Below are 19,693 nucleotides of genomic sequence, written 5' to 3' on the forward strand. Positions count from 1 at the left end.
GGAATGCCAAACCACGAGATAAAACTTAAAGTCGGGAAACCTATCATGCTTCTACGCAACTTGAATCCAACTGAAGGCTTATGCAACGGGACGCGGTTGATCGTCACCCAATTGCTAAACTAGGTGATTGAGGCCAAAATTATAAGTAGGAGCAACATTGGATCAAAATATTTTATCTCAAGAACCGTAACAACAAATACGGATTCAAAGTCGACATTTCGCATGAAAAAAAGACAATTCCCTATTAGACCATGTTATGCAATGATCATAAATAAAAGCTAGGGACAAACACTACAACATGTTGGTCTGTATCTACCAAAACCCGTTTTCACACATGGTCAACTATATGTTTCTATTTCGTGAGTGACATCACCAAAAGGTCTAAAAATTCTCATTGAAAATAGTGAAATAAACACTAAAAGTGTAACAGAGAATGTAGTGTATGGAGAAATATTCAACAACTTGGTAGAAGGTAATATATATATATATTTATTGTTATCTATAATATAATTGCATTAAACCGTTATTCGTTTTATTAGTTTCATTCATACTGATTCATTGACAGTTTAAGTGGGATGTTCAAGCATAAATATTTAATGAAATTATATGTGCAGGTGAAGGACAAGAAGAATGAGTATTTTTAAATACACAATGATAAAGGATCTGAACACGAGAGTAAAAGTAAAGGATCTAAACACGAGAGTAAAAGAAAAGGATCTGAATACGAGAGTAAAAGAACCAGTCATTAAAGCTCGAGTGACAAGCATATGGGAAAATATAAATATTATATCACTTCAAAATTATGGACTGCTACTTACTCTTTTGGATGAAAGTGTAAGAGGATTTACATTCCTTTTGAAGCTTTTTATACAAAAGGATCTCTTATAGTTATAAAATATCAATATCTACGTACTATATCAAGATCTATATATATATTTGAAATGAGACGATTATTTTAAATTTTTACAGGATACACACATTCACGGTAGCATTAAAACAACTTAGATGTCAATGTTTCAACCAATTATAGAGGAAGGGAGAGTACATGTCATCTCTAAGTTTAGAGTTATGAATTCCTTTGGCAATTATAGGGCAACTGAGAATAAATTCTCAATATGTTTTTGCCATATGACACAAGTTCAAGTACTACAAGAAGACAATGACAATCTCCCTAGGTACAAGTTCAACTATAAACCATTCAATGAGCTTTATAGAATGAAAGGAAACCAGACTTATTTGGCAGGTAAGCTTTTATTATAATTTTTGTAACATGATATAGTTCAATACAGATTATGCAACAAACATAATATAACTTATTTCTCTTATGTTTACTTATTTTAATTTCAATACAGATATAATTAGGTTTGTAAAAGATATATACCCCTTGGAGCAAACTATCATTTCTGGAAAGCCAGGGACTAGGAGAGCCTTAAAACTAATCGATGAAGAGTGAGAGTTATCTTATACATCACATAATCCAACTGTTAATTGTATTTACTTATGCTTGACCCTAAAATTTAGTATCTTTTATACAAATCAAAAACATAGAATGCACAGTTACTTTATGGAACCAAATTGCTACAAATCTAGAGAGCGCACTGATAGATCAAGATCCAAACAATGTGGTTATGGTGGTCAATGGAATCTTTGTTGCTAATTTTAGAGGTAAGATGAACAATTATACATGTCATAAATAATTGCTTTCATCAATACATAAGTAAAGAGGATACTTTACGAATAACTTTGCACATAAAATTTCAGGCAATAATTCTGTGTCATTAAGCATGGCGACCAAAATCTACGTGAACATACCTGAACAAAGAGTACTTGAATTATCTTAGAGGTAATTTTAGTATCTATATATTTTTGACATACGTAATTAAATTATATATGTACTGACATATGATTTCTGAGCATATATACATAGGTACATGGAGTCGGAAACACAAATGCAGCTAATAGATATACCAATTAATTACAAATCAAAGCAAAAATTGCTCGAAACACCATCTGCATCTTTGAGCAATCTTATTCTATTCAATGATCCAGAAACCGATGAGGTAATAAAGCTTTTAAAAGATGGCCTATTAGTTAAGCAAACTTACTATCTGTTCTATAGCTAATATTCATCTTTGTAATTTCAAGGAATATTTCTTTATATGCAATGTGAGAATCAATACTATAATGGATAACCAAAAATGGCATTATCGCGGATGTCCAAATTATTTTAAAAAACAATTGATGCGGGAGATACATTTTGGTGCGCAAAGTGTGACATAGAGGTATTTGCAGAAAATAGGTATGTACAAATTTACAATATGATCCACAAATACATACCACAGAATGACTTTGGTAATAAATGTTTTGGAAAAAAAATTATACAACTATAGGATAACTATGGAAGTTCAAGAGGAATCTGCGAAAACTACTTTCGTTGTTATGAACATGGAAGCTAAAATTTGGTGAAAATACCAGCTCAAGAGGTTGCATGAATAATAAAATAGTACATCTTCCAGTTAAAGTATTTTGAAACTCATTTTAAAACACATTCAGTATGTGCCTAAAAAATAATTATTCATTGATCAGGTTAATGGTAGAGAAGTTTTCCCGAAAGTGATAAAAGCCATATCTGGAAAATGTATTAAGGTTCAAGTAAAAATAACGCGATATAATTTCATGGAAGGTAATGAAGGTTTCACAATAAACAAAGTAATAGAGGAAACTTTTGACAGTTCAGGGGCAATTGAATTTAACTATACAAGTCAGGTAACAATTTTCAACATATTATTTATATAATAACAACTTTGTAAAGCACTTACATATCTATAAACTTACCTCTTTACATATATATTTATATAATAACAATTTTCAACTATTTACTTGAGGATGCGCCTCCACCGACTCCGCAACCAATAGCATTTTGCTAAATCTGTAGTCACACCTATACATGCACCATTATTGGATATAAAATCAGAGAAAGTTTACAACAAAACATCGTTGAAATAGTAAATATGGATGAAGACTCAAACGAGCACAAAGCACGTTCATCTAAAATACATCAAGTGCAAGGTGATGTCAACTTATTGTTCATTATAATTATTATAATTTACTATAATCCAAATTCTTACAATAAGTGCAAAACCAATGCCTAAGTATTAAAACTATTAAGTTATTAAATTATTTCTTATATTTCTTATATGCAGATAACAAGAGCAAAGCAAAAGGAAAAGAGAATGATGCACTAGACTGAAATGAATCTTGGCAACTAGAATCGTGACTTTAAAAGGATCAAAACCTACTCAAAGAAAAAAGAACATTAGGAGATAACAACCAGTGATGTTTCTATTTGTAATCTATATTACTAATATGTGTGACTTATGAGTAGTAACTCTAATTATGTTGACATTTTGTATTTATATAGTTCATGCTTCTTTTTGTTTATTTATTAACAAACATGAACATCATTATTTGCATTACATCTACTACTTCATAAGGGCTGGAACGAAATCGAATCTAAACGAATAGTGCCTTCATTAGGGTGGTGTTTTTATCTCCTGTTAATTTGCAAACTTATTATTATTAGTGTTGTTACGCACATGATATTATGATTTAATAAATACTCATTTAAAATGACCGTACACCAGCATCATTTTTTGATTGAAAACTAAAAAAGTAATGAAAATAATCTTTTTAAAATGTAAATTTCATTCATTCAATAAAAAGATAAATATCATATTATAAATAAATTGGTTCTAACCACGAAAGAATATAAGTCACCCAAACATGAAAATGATCTAATTTACTATTAAATTGCTTAAATTACAAGATCTTCTACAAAACAAGAACAACTGGACATCACAAAGGGTACCAACATATTGAGAACAATTATAGCCCTTTTTTGCTTAAAATTTTTAGTCACATGCAAGCATATACATCTATTTTATTCAGATTTACCACATAAAAGAATAATTAGTATAATATACCCATCTTAACTGCATTATGCTTTAAATTATTAAAAAGTTATATAAATATAAGGCAGAGAGCTTCTTTTTCCCTTAGTATCCTACAATTCTGCATTTATTACACGAATATGAAAATGAAGGCAACAACATCCTATATTAAACAATTCATATGTGATAGATTAGCTATCAAACATTCATTGAGGAAGCCTTTGATGCCTAAACAAAAAACATAATTTGCAACAATATACAATAAAATCATACGATCAATTATTACAGGTCAAAGGCCACTATAAAGAACAAAACAATACAAAACAAAACAAACCAAAAACAAAAACAAAACAAAAAAAAGAAAAAAACACTTCATGTTTTATCACGGATGCTCGACAACATATTAGCTAAACTGCATGTCATAACATTTAGATGTAACATTTTTTACCAGTTTGAGTAAATTTGAGAGAAATTGGAGCAATATATGATTGTGGCTTACATTAAAACCGAAATAAATAAATTACAAGATAGTCGAAGGTAAATAAGGATACAAAATTTAAATAATTCAGAATTAATGAAATTTACCTTTAATATATAGAACAAATTCTGATTAATCAAAACTGTTCAAATCTAGACAACAAAAATCACCTTAAAATTCAACATATATAATAACTTTGATAGATCACACAGAAATCTAACCAAAAATTCAAGGAAAAAGGTGTATTATGCACAAATTATCTGGAAAAAACTACATTAGCCCTAATTTCAAAATCCAGGTACTAGAAAGCAACGGGTTTAGAAGAAGTCTCGCATTTGTATGTCTACGTATCAAAGAATACTATGCAAATATACCACAAGAATCAGTTAACATGTAACAAAAGCTAAAAAATAGTTAATAAGTTTATATATGCAATAAAAGATGAAAAAATTTAGCATCTTTCCAGTTAAGTAAAAAATAAACAAAACTATAATCAAAAACAAAATTAAATGAATCCTCATAAATAATAAAAAACTCAAAATTTTCCATGGGACCGGTAAGAGGCTAAAAGATTAGACCTTGAGGACAAAACTCTAACGTTGCACCACCTACCTTCTGTCTTCGAGATCAATTGAATGAAAAATGAAAGATCGTGTCTTTGAGATCATGATAGAATAAAATTATCAATCTTTGAAGGTTAATTCAACAAATCTGAAAATAAAAAACAAACTCTTTATCTAAAACCCTAAATTTATGAAAAATAAACAAATAGATAAATTACCTTTAGAATTATTCTTCTTTCAAAAAATAATAGGCATTGTAGGAAAAGGGGTAAGAGAAAAAAGAGAGGAGAGGAAATATATGTAAAAGGAATAAAGAAATAATCGTTGGCAATTACATAAATTAAAAATTAAGATTAATGGTAACTTTAAGCTTCAACTTACATTTTGATAACTTGAGAGGAAAGACAGTCGAGGGAGGAGTAAACGACGATCTTCAACTGACAACGACCTTCAAGGGATGACGACCTTCGAGGGAGCAGTCGATGACGAGATTCGAGGAACGACGAGCTTGGAGGGTGTTGTGAACGATAATTATATAGGTATCATGGTCAGATCTGAAGAGTTGACGAAGAGATTCGAGGAACGACTGTGAAAACCCTAGCCCTAGAATTCATTTGGAGTCGGCTCTAAAGGATGAGAGAGAAAGAGAGAGGAGAGAGGAGCTAATCTACTTGGTCAGATCTGAAGGAGGTGGCCGATAGAAGCAAAAGAGAAATGTAAAAAACCCTAGCCCTAAAACCTAGCTATTTATATGGGTATCATGGGTATCATTTGTAAAAAAATATTTACATAATAAATATTTGCAATAATTTCTATTAATAGGACTACCGAATCAAACAGTTAATGAACTTTCGAACATACATTTGGTTAAATTCTATTTTTCTATTAATAGGACTACCGAATCAAACAGTTAATGAACTTTCGAACATACATTTGGTTAAATTCTATTAAAAACTTTATCAAATTAAAATTTGGTTAAATTCTATTAAAAACTTTATCAAATTAAATAATTAATGAACTACCGAATCAAACATACATTAGGTTAAATTCTATTCATTTATAAATTAAATACTAAAAATTATTTGTCTAAACTAAATGAACTATCGATTTAAACTTGATCTAATATATAAACAAATAATAACCAAATATTTATAAACTACTATACTTAATAAACCACTATACTTAATTTATAACAAAATTAAAATTATTTATAGTAGAATTAAAATTATTTATAGCAGAACACTTAAATTTTAAAATTAATTATAGCAGAATACTTAAATTTAGTAACATCTTAAATTTATTTGCAGAATATATATTAAAAATCATGCTTTACACGGGTCTAAATACTAGTAAAGATAATAGATAAGAATAAAATCAAGAAGATAAGGAAATAATAAAAAGAGTAAAATCAAAGCAAGTAAGATGGAGGAAAATCAAGTAGATAAGGTAATATTTTAGAGTTGAATACATTAGTCAATTTCATTTAAGATATATAAACTACTCTTTTTTATCATATTTTTACTTTGGATTTACTAACAATAAACTATCAAATCACTTAATGAATGCATAACCTATCAAATCATCATCCAAGTAAAATTATCATTTATTAAAAGAGTAAATAACTAGATAGTAACTCTAGAATTTATAAGAACAACCTATTAAACCACTCAAGATAAGCATAGATTATCAAAAAAAATTCTACCAATTAGTTCTCTTGTAATTATCCTGAACATGATTATTTTAAGCAAAAGAGAGAAATCACAAATCATAAAAAAATCAAACTAGTTTCATATATTTCTAGAATTCCTACAATATTTAGTTGCAAATTTTATAAAAACATAAAGAAATAAAAATCTAGACTAGAGAGCACAAAGAGAATAAAAATAAAAACTATCCATAAAGAAATGAACAAGAACAAGAAAAAGATCTAAACTAAGAGCATAAAAGTAAATTTATGCTATAAAAATATGAAAAAAAATAAATTCTACAAAGCATAAAAATAAACAATAAAATAAAAAGTATGAAAATAAATCTAAACTACAAGACATAAAATAAATAAGCAATAAAATGAAATAGTACGAAAGTAAATCTAAACTACAAGACATAAAATAAATCTAATCTACAAATATAAAAAGAAAAATAAAAATAAAATCTAAACTACAATGCAAAAAAAATAAAAAGAAAATATATCTAATCTACCGACATAAAAATAAATAAATTTTACAAAGCATAAAAATAAACAATAAAAATAAAAGAGCATGAAAGTAAATCTAAACTACAAGGCATAAAAAACTCTTATATACTAACATACGATAAAAATAAAATCAAAAAACATAAATTTCTAAAATAAGAAAAATAGAAAATAGAAAAATAGAAACTTACATTTTAAGGGGATGGCCTATTAAAAGCAAATCTTCATCTTCATTACCATTAACAAAGAAGAAGAAATAAAATTAAATTTTTTTATTTATTGTAAACATAAAAAGTTTACAAAATAGAAAACCTAATTAAAGGTCCTCCTCTCCAAAAGGAGTTTATAAAATTTTTCACACTCCCAAACCCTCACTCTATCTCTTTATTTATAGATAATAAGAATCTCTTATAACCCTTATATTTGTCTTGGCCCATAAGTAACTCTCACAACCATAAAATTTGGTTTAGGCCCCAAGTAACCCTCACAGCCATTGGATCTCTTAAATTAATCTACATCATTGATACAATAATTAAGAGATAGGCTTTGTGAGCTTTATTTCTCTTATATTTAATTTATTTAAGACTCTTGGGCTCTTGGGCTTCTCTTGAATGTTATTGGGCTTAACTGCTATTAGTAATAAAATTTCTAGATGTTACCAACACTACAAGAAATCTGGTATTTTACAACCAAAATTAGTGAAGGGACCAGTTGACCGTCATTAATGTGCATATAATAACGACGGGTTTAAAGCATTCGTCAAGTGATACAAATATTAGAGGAATGATGAGAGATGGGATAATGACGTTCTGGTTTCTTCATTGATTTAATCCTAATACCGTCGTTATTGGGTCACCTTAAAGACGAAGGGGTCCATTACCTTCATTGATGATAACTCCTAATCACAATAAGACTGAAAAGTTAACATATTACTATTAATAAAGAAATGTCACCCTCTTGGTCCTAAATTTTGGCCTTCCCCTGTGTAAGTAAGGGATTTAAATCATTCCAATACCCCTAAAATTAAAAATGATTTAAAAATTCATCAAAGGTATAACATGAAAAATGCAAAAAGAAAACCAAACTCCAGTTCCCTACAACTACCCCTACGTTTTAATCTTTATCCTTCTCTCACGTTAAAATTTAGGCTAAAACATGATGAAGGGATTGGTTAAAAGACTAACAAAAACCTATCAATTTCTCATCAAACAATTTAAAAACATTGACCGAAAATTGATATCCAAATAAAAATTCCAAAAATAAATAATTCCCTCTCCATCGCGCGTTCCTTATTATGACTCCGCCATAAACCATTAATAACTTCAGTTACAATTCATATGGAGGGCCATCAATTCATGTTCTTATGTGAAATTTTAAATTTAATCTTCATAGTTTAGAGATTTTTTGCAATCCCCATCAAAATGTTTGACCATTTTATTCAAACTTAATTTATTACTTCTTCAGATTCAAGTATGAAACAATTTTATCATGTTTCCTTAAGTATAGTTTCTTTGCATGTTCATTCCTATAAATTACCCAAAAATTAACATCATTTTATAACTCCTAATCATCCCGAAACACAAAACCCACATCCAAAATCCCCGAAGCCCCAACTAGAACCCAAAACCCGAAATCCAAAATCCCTCATATCCTAATCATCCCTCTAGCCGCAGCAAATAAACCCTAGTTCAAAAAAATCACATTTCTCCTAATCATCACCGTCTCCAGCTCGTCGTCTGTCTCCCACTAGTCATCATCTCCCGCTCATTGTTGTCGGCTCCCGATCGTCATCGTCTCTAGCTCGTCATCAGCTGATCCAGTTTGTCATCAAGACTCATCATCGTCTCCATCTCGTCATCGGCTCCAATTTGTCATCGAGACTCATCATCGTCTCTAGTTCGTTGTCGTCAAGACCTCTTCATCGTTGTAGTCTCCAGTTCATCATCGTCTTCAGTTCGTCGTCGAGACCTCTTCGTCGTTGAGACCCATACATCCTTGTCTCCAGTTCGTCATCGAGACCTCTTTGTTGTCATCGTCTTCAGTTCGTCATCGAGACGTGTTCATCGTCATCTCCAGTTCATCGTCAAGACCTCTTTCTCGTTGTCGTCTCCCGTTTGTCAAAGAGACTTGTTTGTCGTTGTCTTCTCCTGTTCTTCGTCATCTCCTATTCTTCATAATTTGGTATAATCCTTAATTATGTGATTTCATATGCAGACAGTTCTTATTTATGTGATTTCTTTGACATCCTTCAAAACCCACTTCACTATATGGCCTGCAATCAGTTCATTTGGAATGCAATCAATTCTTAATTATGATTTCATATGGCCTACAATCAGTTCTTTGTGGGTTCTTTTACTAATTTGTTATATGACAAAATTTTATTATATGACAACATTTAATCATGTGAAATTAGGTTTTATATTGTAGAATGCATGTATTTTCATACCATAGTATTTAAGAACTTGGATAAAAACATGTGAATTAATATTATTTAGTTAGGGTGAAACTATACAGATGCCACAAAAGTCACGGTTAAAAAACGTTAGATGCTAAATATACAGTACATCGTAGTTTTGAGGCCCTAAACGTTCTCGAATGGCCAAAAACTAGCGAACGTCATGCAAAGCAATGTGTTTTGCTCGTTGGCCCCTTTCACTTGAGCAGTGCAAATTTCAGCCCATTTGAAGACTTTGACTTTTAGAACCCACATAGCTTTTTGTCCTACATCACGAATGGACTAAAATGATCTATTAACTAAATCCCTAACAATATAGAAATTTAACAAATTAAGGTTAAATCTAATTAGAGGCTCCTATTTAGGGGTCTAATTAAAAATATCAAGACTTGGGGGTCCAATATATAATAAAGAAGATTTAGGGGTCTTGTATCATAAAAACCCCTTTACTGTATTGTATTGCTTTACATTTTTTCCCAACCTCATGAAGGATTTGCAATCCTGGATTTGCAGTCCTGCATGATGCCTTATTGACTGTGTTTGCTTTGTGCATTTCACCAATAACAACATTGTAATTGTGTTTTTATATAAGTTCCACGTTGACCAATGATTGCATAAATAAATAGTTTTTGAATGACGCCATAGGTCAACATCTTTGCCTTTAGATTCTGAATGACCCTATATCTGAATATATGAATCTCAAAAGAAAATTAAATATTTCTTTGTGTTTAGTTTTTAACATGGTTGAAATATTTTTCAGGAAATTGTAGTACATTGCTTGAAATAACGCCGAATAAAGGTTGGATGAACCTAGTAAATAATGATAGACTTGATCCAAAATATGAAGAAGGGGTTGATAAGTTTTTAAACAATGCATATGAGAAGTTGTTGGATAGTTTCAAATAAAAGAATGGTGACTTTGAAATCCATGTGTTAAATGTAGCAATGTGAATTCTGGTAATCATGAGTCGGTAAAAACCCAATTAATTGCTCATGGAATTATTAAAAACTACAGATTTTGGTGTCATCACAACGAAAAACAGGGTGAGTCCATATCAGAGCCTGATAAAGAACAAGAAGAAATGGCAGAAGAAAGCCAACAAATCTGAAGTAAAATATGACAAAAAAAGAGTAGTTCATAAATTCTAAATAAAATTGACTAGTGGGTTCAATTCTAGTTTCCTCATATCTTTAATCAATTTCCTCCATCTTTTATTTTCCTCTTTGTTCTCTTTGTTCTTGATTTCCTTTTATTTATTTCTTGATTTTATTTTCCTCTAATTTCTTCATCTTTCTTTCTCTACTATTAATCTAGTTTTGTTTTATTTGCAAATAATCACACCCACTCTTCATATCTATCCACATCCATATTCGTCACTCTTAATAGTCCACACAACAAACAACTTAGAAAATCAAACTTGGATTATCTCCTATAATACTTTCATCGTGGGATTCAACAATCATTTATACTATAATTTGATAGATGTGTACTTGTAACGTAGGTTTTATTTATCTCCTATCACGTGGACTCTAGAGATGGCTCCTACGGGCTCTAGATTTAGCTCCCACCATACTCATGCAGTGTAGCACTTAGCCATGTGCACTGAACTCAACACTAACAGCTAGAAAATTACTCTTATATTATTTTTCACTCCCTGAGTCCACGAGCTTATTAGTGTGATGTAATTCCTAGGACATCCGGAGTGCAATGCATAGTTTGGCTCAATTTATTACCAATATATTGCACTTGGCTCTCAAGACCATCATTTAAACTGTCTTAAACTCTATCAATTTTATCTTACCTTTGCAATACTTATTATATATTAGTATGCTATCTCTATGTGCACTAACATGCATTTCATGCTCTATTGTATCATATGGCAAATCTCGCTTCCTAACAAACGGTGTAGTAATAAAAGAATGCAAAGCTTCGGAATCAAAGAGTACTCGAGCAAAAATAGAATATATAGGTATGGCACCTGATACCACATCATCATTTGTTCGAGCCTCTTGCCTGGTTAGAGAGTAAACTCAAGCCTTAGCTTGAGGATGCTGATTACTTTGGTTTCTTACAAGTCGGTTTTATTCAATTTAGGACAATCTATAATCTTGTGATCCTTTTAGCCACACCTCAAGCAAGCACCTGTCACTCTCCAAAAAAGTTTTGCTTCATGGTTAGACTTGTCACATATGGTGCATTCCATCGACTTCTGATTCACAGACTGCTTTCCTTTTGAATCTACATTTTGTCTCTTATTTTTTTCAATTCTTGTTATGATCTCTACATCCATCCGATCTGAACCTCTTCTTCATATCAGTTGCGATCATCAACCAAGAAAATTTTCTTTTTGCTCCTTTTCAATCACTAAAGCTTTCTTCAATACCGTTGCATAAGTGGAGAGTGCATAAGTGGAGAGTTCAAAAGATCTCACTTAAAACCTTAACTCGGGTTGCAGACCTTCCTCAAAATAACATGTCTATCTTCTTCAGTCGCGTAACAAACTAGGGTGCAAAGTTGGATAAACAAGCAAATTCCTCCTAGTACTCAGCCACAATCTTATCATTTTGCTTTAGCTCATAAAATCCCTTCTCATTTAGTTGGTGAACAGCCTTTGGAAAGTATTTCTTATAGAAGACTTTTTTAAACTCGTTCACAAGATATCTGGTTCGCATCATCTCCCTGAATTCTCTGCTGCATTTTCCACTGGCCAAATGCACATCCTTTCAACAAATAGATTGCATAGGCTACCTTTTCGCTATTAGGACACTTCATATAAGTAAAGACTTTCTCCATCTCTGTGATCTAATCTTCAGCCACAATAGGATCAATACTTCCTTTGAAGGTAGGTGATGTTAACCTCTTAAACTCCACCATACCACTTTGCAAAATCAAGGATGATCATTGTCTCGAGGTTCTTATCGTTGATTAATTTGCTGCTAGTGATTTTGCATCACAATAGTGAGATATTGCATCACATGTAACATAGCATTCTCATCCATTTAATTCACTATAGATCCATGTGCATTTCTACTTGTAAACATTTGTCCCAAAGTCTGGTTCAAATCACTCTTCTGAGTGGAAGGAGTGCTCATGTTGTTCCTAGCCATCTAGTTATAAATCAAACAAACATTATGTCAATAATCATTGAAAGCAACTCTAAACTTTATTTCTAAATGCTACTAACTATAAACTTCTAAGACTAAAACTTATGAACCTAAACTCTGACACCACAACTTGTCATGCTCCGAAATGCGCAGCAATATTTGAGTTGCTTGACAACACTAATATGTATGAAAACACATGTCAAGCCTACGGTGCACTTCTATATTCCAAATAAAATTTTACAAAACAAACTTTATTGACATATAGAAGTCTCAGAGTAAAACTACATCCAGATTTCTCTAATGATTCAAAAGACTATTATTTCATCCACATAAAATATTTCTAGATGACTATGACTCTTAACATAAAAGCACTTCCTAACAGTTCCTTCTAATGTCCCGAACCTTCGAACTATCTAATTTTTATCTAAAATATATTAAAAAATAATAGGTGAATTTACGCTCAATGAGCAGAAAAGTTATCATTAGTAGATCAGACAGGTTTATGAAAAACTTCAATATTAAATATAAACAAGCCATTGTCAAAGAGAAAAATTTTGGGAACATATAATTTTCAAACAAGAGAAACTTTCATTAATAGCATGTGACAGTGTCATAAAAGAATATTTACAAAATTTAAGAAATAATAAAAATTGAGTATTAAATACATTAAAACTGTAATTAGTAATCTAAAGTCATTGTAAAACTTTATTAGTTGTCACATTAAGTCTGTGAAAATTATAGTCCAGTAGCATGGGAATGCGTATCGAATCACTATAGGTTAACCAGGGGCCAGAATATACCTAACACTATGATAGGTCGCCTGAAGGCCACATCACTTTTGTCAAAAAGGCTACTTTAACGCTAGCTGGTACATTCAATACCATATTGTAAGCTTAAATAATTCACTTCACTCCATAATTGAATTCTGAGGATTTTAAACATTTAAAAACAAAGTCTTTTCACTCAAAATATCACTACAATTTTCACTTGTACAAAAAGCAATATAAATGCTTAAACACTTTTGCAAACTTTTCTCACATCAATTTCATGAAAATAGGACATTCATCAATCTAAAACATATGAATACTTTTTTTGTCAAAAAGAACTCTTCAATAAATGCATTTGAATAGGAAAATTGAAATGACACGTTCTCAACAATCTCATATACTAAACGATATTTATCCTGTAAATGATAAATAGTTGTCATAATTCAAATTCGCTAACAACCATTATAAATGAACAGAAATATCCTATCCAATCCACAATTTCTCTACACAAAAATAAAATTATCATTTAAACAATATATAATAGATTAAAATAACTAATGAGAAGAAATCTACTCACCTTTACAAATCTTCAACTCTTTTGGAGAATAGTACTCCAAGAACTTACTCCTTGATCAAACCTATAAGTATACACTAGGTATAAATACTAAAGATTTCTAAACATAAACTATTCTGGCTATGAACTATTTTGGCTATGAAACTAATGTTCTTGATTTTTAGGGACTTTTCAAAAAATTTGTTTTCTTTCTTTTAAAGCAAAACGTAGACCTAATAGCAAGCATTTCTAGTCTAAGGGGCTAATATAATTTTTCCTTTTCTTCTTCCTTTGATCTATTTCCTTACTATAATCTAACCCAAAAAAATTTGAGCGGGTTTGATGACCATGGTGGTCATTGCCAGTGAAATGCGCAACCATGGGATGGCCGGAGGTCCTCGAACATCGCTAAAGACAATGCCGGTGGCCAGAAAAGATATATATATTTAACTTATGTCAAACTTTAACTAGAAAAGCAACAAAGCCATACCTTTAGCTATAGCTTCTTCTCCTCTCTGATCTCAATAATCTATTTCTTTTCATTTTCCTTTTATGTGTAAGAATCAAAGAGAACTCTTCCAATATATAGAGGGTTTTAATGGCTTTTGAGTGTGGTGCAATTTATGTGCTTCCAATGCCTCTTTAGCTTTGTAATTGATTTCCCTAATAACTCTACTCAATTGTCCAACATACACTTTCAGATACAAAATCTTGGTTTTTCTTTTAATTACTTCAATAATTGAGAAAAGAAATGGGTGTCTACATGATTATTCCTATCTCTGCTCACTGCTTATTAAAAATACCACTAGATGCATCCTTTGTGAAGCATACATCTAAGCCAACCACTGGCCTACAACCATTTTTGGAACTCTTAATACATGCATCATAAGCAACAAAGAAATCAAAGAAACATGCGTAGTTGTGGTCTTCACCCTCACTAAACTATTAGGATTTCCTTGTCAAAAGCATGCGGTGTAATTCTAAAGATGTCAACATTGTTCTTCATATCTCCTCTCTGTAATTTTTTACCACTTATTTACCCCCTTAATTTTCTCCTTGCTCTATAAGCCTTATTGTCAATCACTTACAACTTCAACTCTTGGCTAATAGTTTGATTTAGTGACTAAACAAGCCAACTAGGATCGTCTTTAATCCTCAAAACCAATTTTCAAGCCAGATGAAAGTAGCTTGAGAATTCTTATAAACGCTACTACAAGTGTGCTTGTCAATGAGGGGGTTGATCTGCCACTTAGTTTGATATTATGATTCTAGCCCCTAATTCTTCTTATAAACTACATCAAAATCCCTCAATACCACTCCATATCTAACAATGGTCCTAAACTCACTAGAGTTTACAACTTCCATTCTCATCTCAAAAGTAGGATCAATTAAGTATTTCTTTTCCTTGGACTGACGCCAATTTGAGTTTATTGGTATTTGTTTCCTCCTTATCAGATGACAAGCTTATCAATTCATCACTGTTGGATAGCATGTTCCTAATATATTTTCTAATTTATTTTGATAACATGTTATTGGGATTCCTAATCTGTTTTTGTAACAGGATTCCAAATCTGTTTTGGTAACAGGTTATTAGGATTCCTAATCTGTTTTGTTTTTGGTTTTAGAATTCCTAGTATGTTTTTTGTTTTAGGATTTCTATATATATGGAACGATTGGAAGAGAGAATTGAGCAGCAAAAGGGATATTTGGAGCATAGAAAAGAGATATTTTCTGAGCTATTGGTTAGGGTTTTATTTGGAGAGAATTAGAGATTTGTTGGTGAGATTAATTGGTGAGTTCGAGTGATTTGTAATCTCAGTTTGTTCTGTTCTTCTCTATTAGTGAAAACCTCATCCCTTTCTTGCCCCGTGGACATAGGCAACTTGCCGAACCACGTTAAAATTAGTTGTTTGAGTTTGTGCCGTTATTTTACATTGTTTGGCCTTCTCTCGGCGTTTGTTTGATTTGATCTCTCGAAGCACATCGATTTGGTTTTAGCTTCCGCTGCGCACAACAAGCGGTATCAGAGCTAGGGCTACGCTTGGGCTATTTGGAGGAGTAGATCGTTTTGGAGGCTCATCTAGGGCTTCGTTTGGTGATAAAGGTGGGATCTTTTTAGTAAAGACTCTATCTTTTTCAATTTTGGATCTATTCTTCGTTTGTTCCGTTTTGGTTTATTGGTGCTTTGAGAAAAATGGTCGAGAAAGAAGAAGTTTTGGAGGGTACCGGCATGAAGATCGTCCAAAGTTTGAATATCCACTCTATGAAAATGATGTGAAGAAGTTTAATGGTACAAATAATTTTGGTATTTGGAGATGTGAAGTATTGGATGCGCTTAACACGCATAATTTGGAAGATACATTGAGTTGGATGGGAAACCAAACGACACTGAGGAGAAAGTTTGGAAGAAGATGAATAGAATGGCATGTGGTGTGATTAGATCTTATTTGACTCAAGATTTGAAATATGATGTGATCAATGAGACTTCGGCTAAGAATATTTGGGAGATCCTTGAGAGCAAGTATTTGACCAAGAGTGTAGAGAACCGCTTACATTTGAAGAAGAGGTTTTATCGCTTCCAATTGAAGAAAGGAACCTCCATTGATGAACACATGAATCACTATACGAAGCTTCTTGCGGATTTAGCGAATGTAGATGTGATGATTGAAGATGAGGACAAGGCATTGTTATTGTTGAGTTTCTTGCCCGACGAGGAATATGAGACCTTCGTTCTTACTATTATTAATGGGAAGGCATCTCTTTCGTATAGTAAGGTCACTGTTACACTTGTGAATTATCAGCTTTGAAAGAAGGATAATGAGACTTTAGTTGAGCCAGTAGCGGGGGCATTGGTCGCAAGAGCAAAGAGTCCAAACTGAAATAGGAGGTCGCAGTCTAGAGGGGCACATCCTGGAGTTCGTAGAAATCAGTGTGCCTTTTGTAAAGATGATGGACATTGGAAAGTCGAATGCCCAAAGTTGGTTGATCGAGCCGGGAAGAATAAGGAGAAAACTATTCAAGCTTCAGAGGTGAATGTTGTCAATGCTAGTGGTGACAATTCAGATTCGGATTCTTCGGGTTATTCATTAGCATTACCGTCAGTTTGTGTTGCCGACTCTACAGAATGGATGTTGGATTCGGGTGCTTCTTACCACATTTTCCCTAGGAGGGATTAGTTCTCCAGCTTTTAGGAGTTAGAAAGAGGGGATGTTGTGCTCATGGGTAATGATCATGAATGCTTTATTGGTAATATCGGTACCGTTTGTATTAGGATGTGTGACGGAGTGATTTGAGAGTTAGATGAAGTGAGGTTCGTTCTTCCGTTGAAGAATAACATCATTTCACTTGAAGTTCTGGAGGTAGCAGACTATAAGGTGACCTTAGAGGATGCATGTTTGAAGGTCATATTTTGGTCCATGATTGTGATAAAGGGCGTCAGGAGGAAGAATTTATACTATTTGATTGGGAGCACGGTGATTGGTAGACAACTGACGACTTCTTTGGATTTGGCTAGACTGTGGCATTTGTTGAGGTTGGGATATTTGATTGGTTATGTCGTGCATAGTTTGTTGAGGAGTGCTTTGACCTGCAGATTGAAGTCCTTTGAGCACATTGGTATGAGCAAGAAGATCGAGGTAGAGTTTAGCACTTCTATCCATCGATCGAGGGGTCTTTTAGGTAGTGTTCATTTAGGCATTTAAGGGCCTTCCAAGGAGGCATCGTTAGGAGATAATAGGTATTTGGTTTCCATAGTTGGGGACTGTTCTAGGCATTGGTAGGTTATAACCAAGTCCCAAGGGTTTAAAGTCTTAGAAGTCAACAACAGGTGGAGGAAGTGTATTGGCAGAAAGGTAACCCATCATTCTGATTTTGGTAGGGATCCTTTCTTGCGTTTGTGTCGAGCTCACAGAAGTTTGAGACACTTCATTGGAGAGGAAATATTGAGGCGATAAGATGATATGACAGTTTTGATGGGTCGTTCCTTACTGGAGGAGGATCGACGTTTGATGTCGAGCATTGGTTTTGGTGTTCGAGCTTCAACATGTTTTGGTCATCTTAGTCATAGGATGCCGACTGCTATGTTTGGAGATTTTGGATCTGGTGGAACTGCTTCAGATTTTGGGTTACGTCGGATATTTGGTTGTCCAGCATTTGGTCATATCGAGGATGTGAGATTTGATCCGATAACACATTTGAGATTCAGAGACTCGTTTGATTATCAGTTGGGAGACTCTGATTTTGTTCTGAGCAGGTATGTCACATTTGACTCTTGGTAGGTAGAGAGTGTTGATTAGATTATTAGGATATCGCAGCGGGTGGAGGGTGATGCTACTCCATATTGGGTAGAGATTATTTCACATACTCCAGATCATACTACATCATTTGGGATTCCAATTAAAGTGACACAGTTTGGGGATCATTTGGATTTGGATGCAGATGATGAGTTAGTTTTAGATTCGAGTGTAGCTAGTGGACATAGTTCACATTTGGTTATAGTCATTGGTTCACCTCAGGTGGAGGTGTTTGGATTGTTTCACTTTAGGACCATTAGGAGAGCTATCAGCCGCAGATTTGGTGATGATATTGGAGAAGGATTGCAAACTCTTCTATTAGATTGAGGGTCTTTGGAGGCCATTTGGTGAACTACGTGAAGACTTGATTCCTTGGGTAAGAGGATACGTAGGTAGTTATTTATGATACAACCGATTTGGTGATTTGATACCGACGTTTGGAGAGTGATCACATTCTCATTTGGGTCTCGACTTGTTGTGCATTGAGTCCGTTGTCATGGTTTTGTTCTACTTCATACTGGACGCAACAAGTGAGACATTTGTTTTGGTTAGTATCAGCTCGGTTTTGGAAGAAACTTCATCGAGGTGGAGAATTGTTGGATAGCAGATTCCTAATCTGTTTTGGTAATAGGTTATTGGGATTCCTAATCTGTTTTGATAAGAGATTATTGGGATTCCTAATCTGTTTTGATAACAGGTTATTAGGATTCCTAATCTGTTTTGATTTTGGTTTTAGAATTCTTAGTATGTTTTTGGTTTTAGGATTTCCATATATATGGAACGATTAGAAGAGAGAATTAGGCAGCGAAGGAGATATTTGGAGCATAGAAAAGATGTATTTTCTGAGCTATTGGTTAGGGTTTTATTTGGAGAGAATTAGAGATTTGTTGGTGAGATTAATTGGTGAGTTCGAGTGATTTGTAATCTCAGTTTGTACTCTTCTTCTCTATTAGTGAAAACCTCATCCCCTTCTTGCCCCGTCGAAGTAGGCAACTTGTCGAACCACGTTAAAATTGGTTGTTTGTGTTCGTGTCGTTATTTTGAATTTTTTGTGGCCTTCTCTCTCGGCGATTGGTTTGGTTTCTCGAAGCACATCGGTTGTTTGGCTTCCGCCACGCACAACAATCACTACATTCAAAATCTGAATTACAATCTCTTTTTTATTTTCCTCCTAGGATGTTGATGTCATGATTTTCAGCAATATCATCTCCACCTTCAAAACTATCTGATTCTTCATGATTTGAACCCTATCCCTCACTCTCACCTACACTGTCAAACCCTTCATTGCATACATGATAGTCTTCATTTGAATCTCTAAAATTGACTCTATCACCGTCAT

The sequence above is a fragment of the Asparagus officinalis genome, chromosome 8 (genome assembly GCF_001876935.1).
Source record: "Asparagus officinalis chromosome 8, Aspof.V1, whole genome shotgun sequence".
Lineage (NCBI taxonomy): Eukaryota > Viridiplantae > Streptophyta > Magnoliopsida > Asparagales > Asparagaceae > Asparagus > Asparagus officinalis.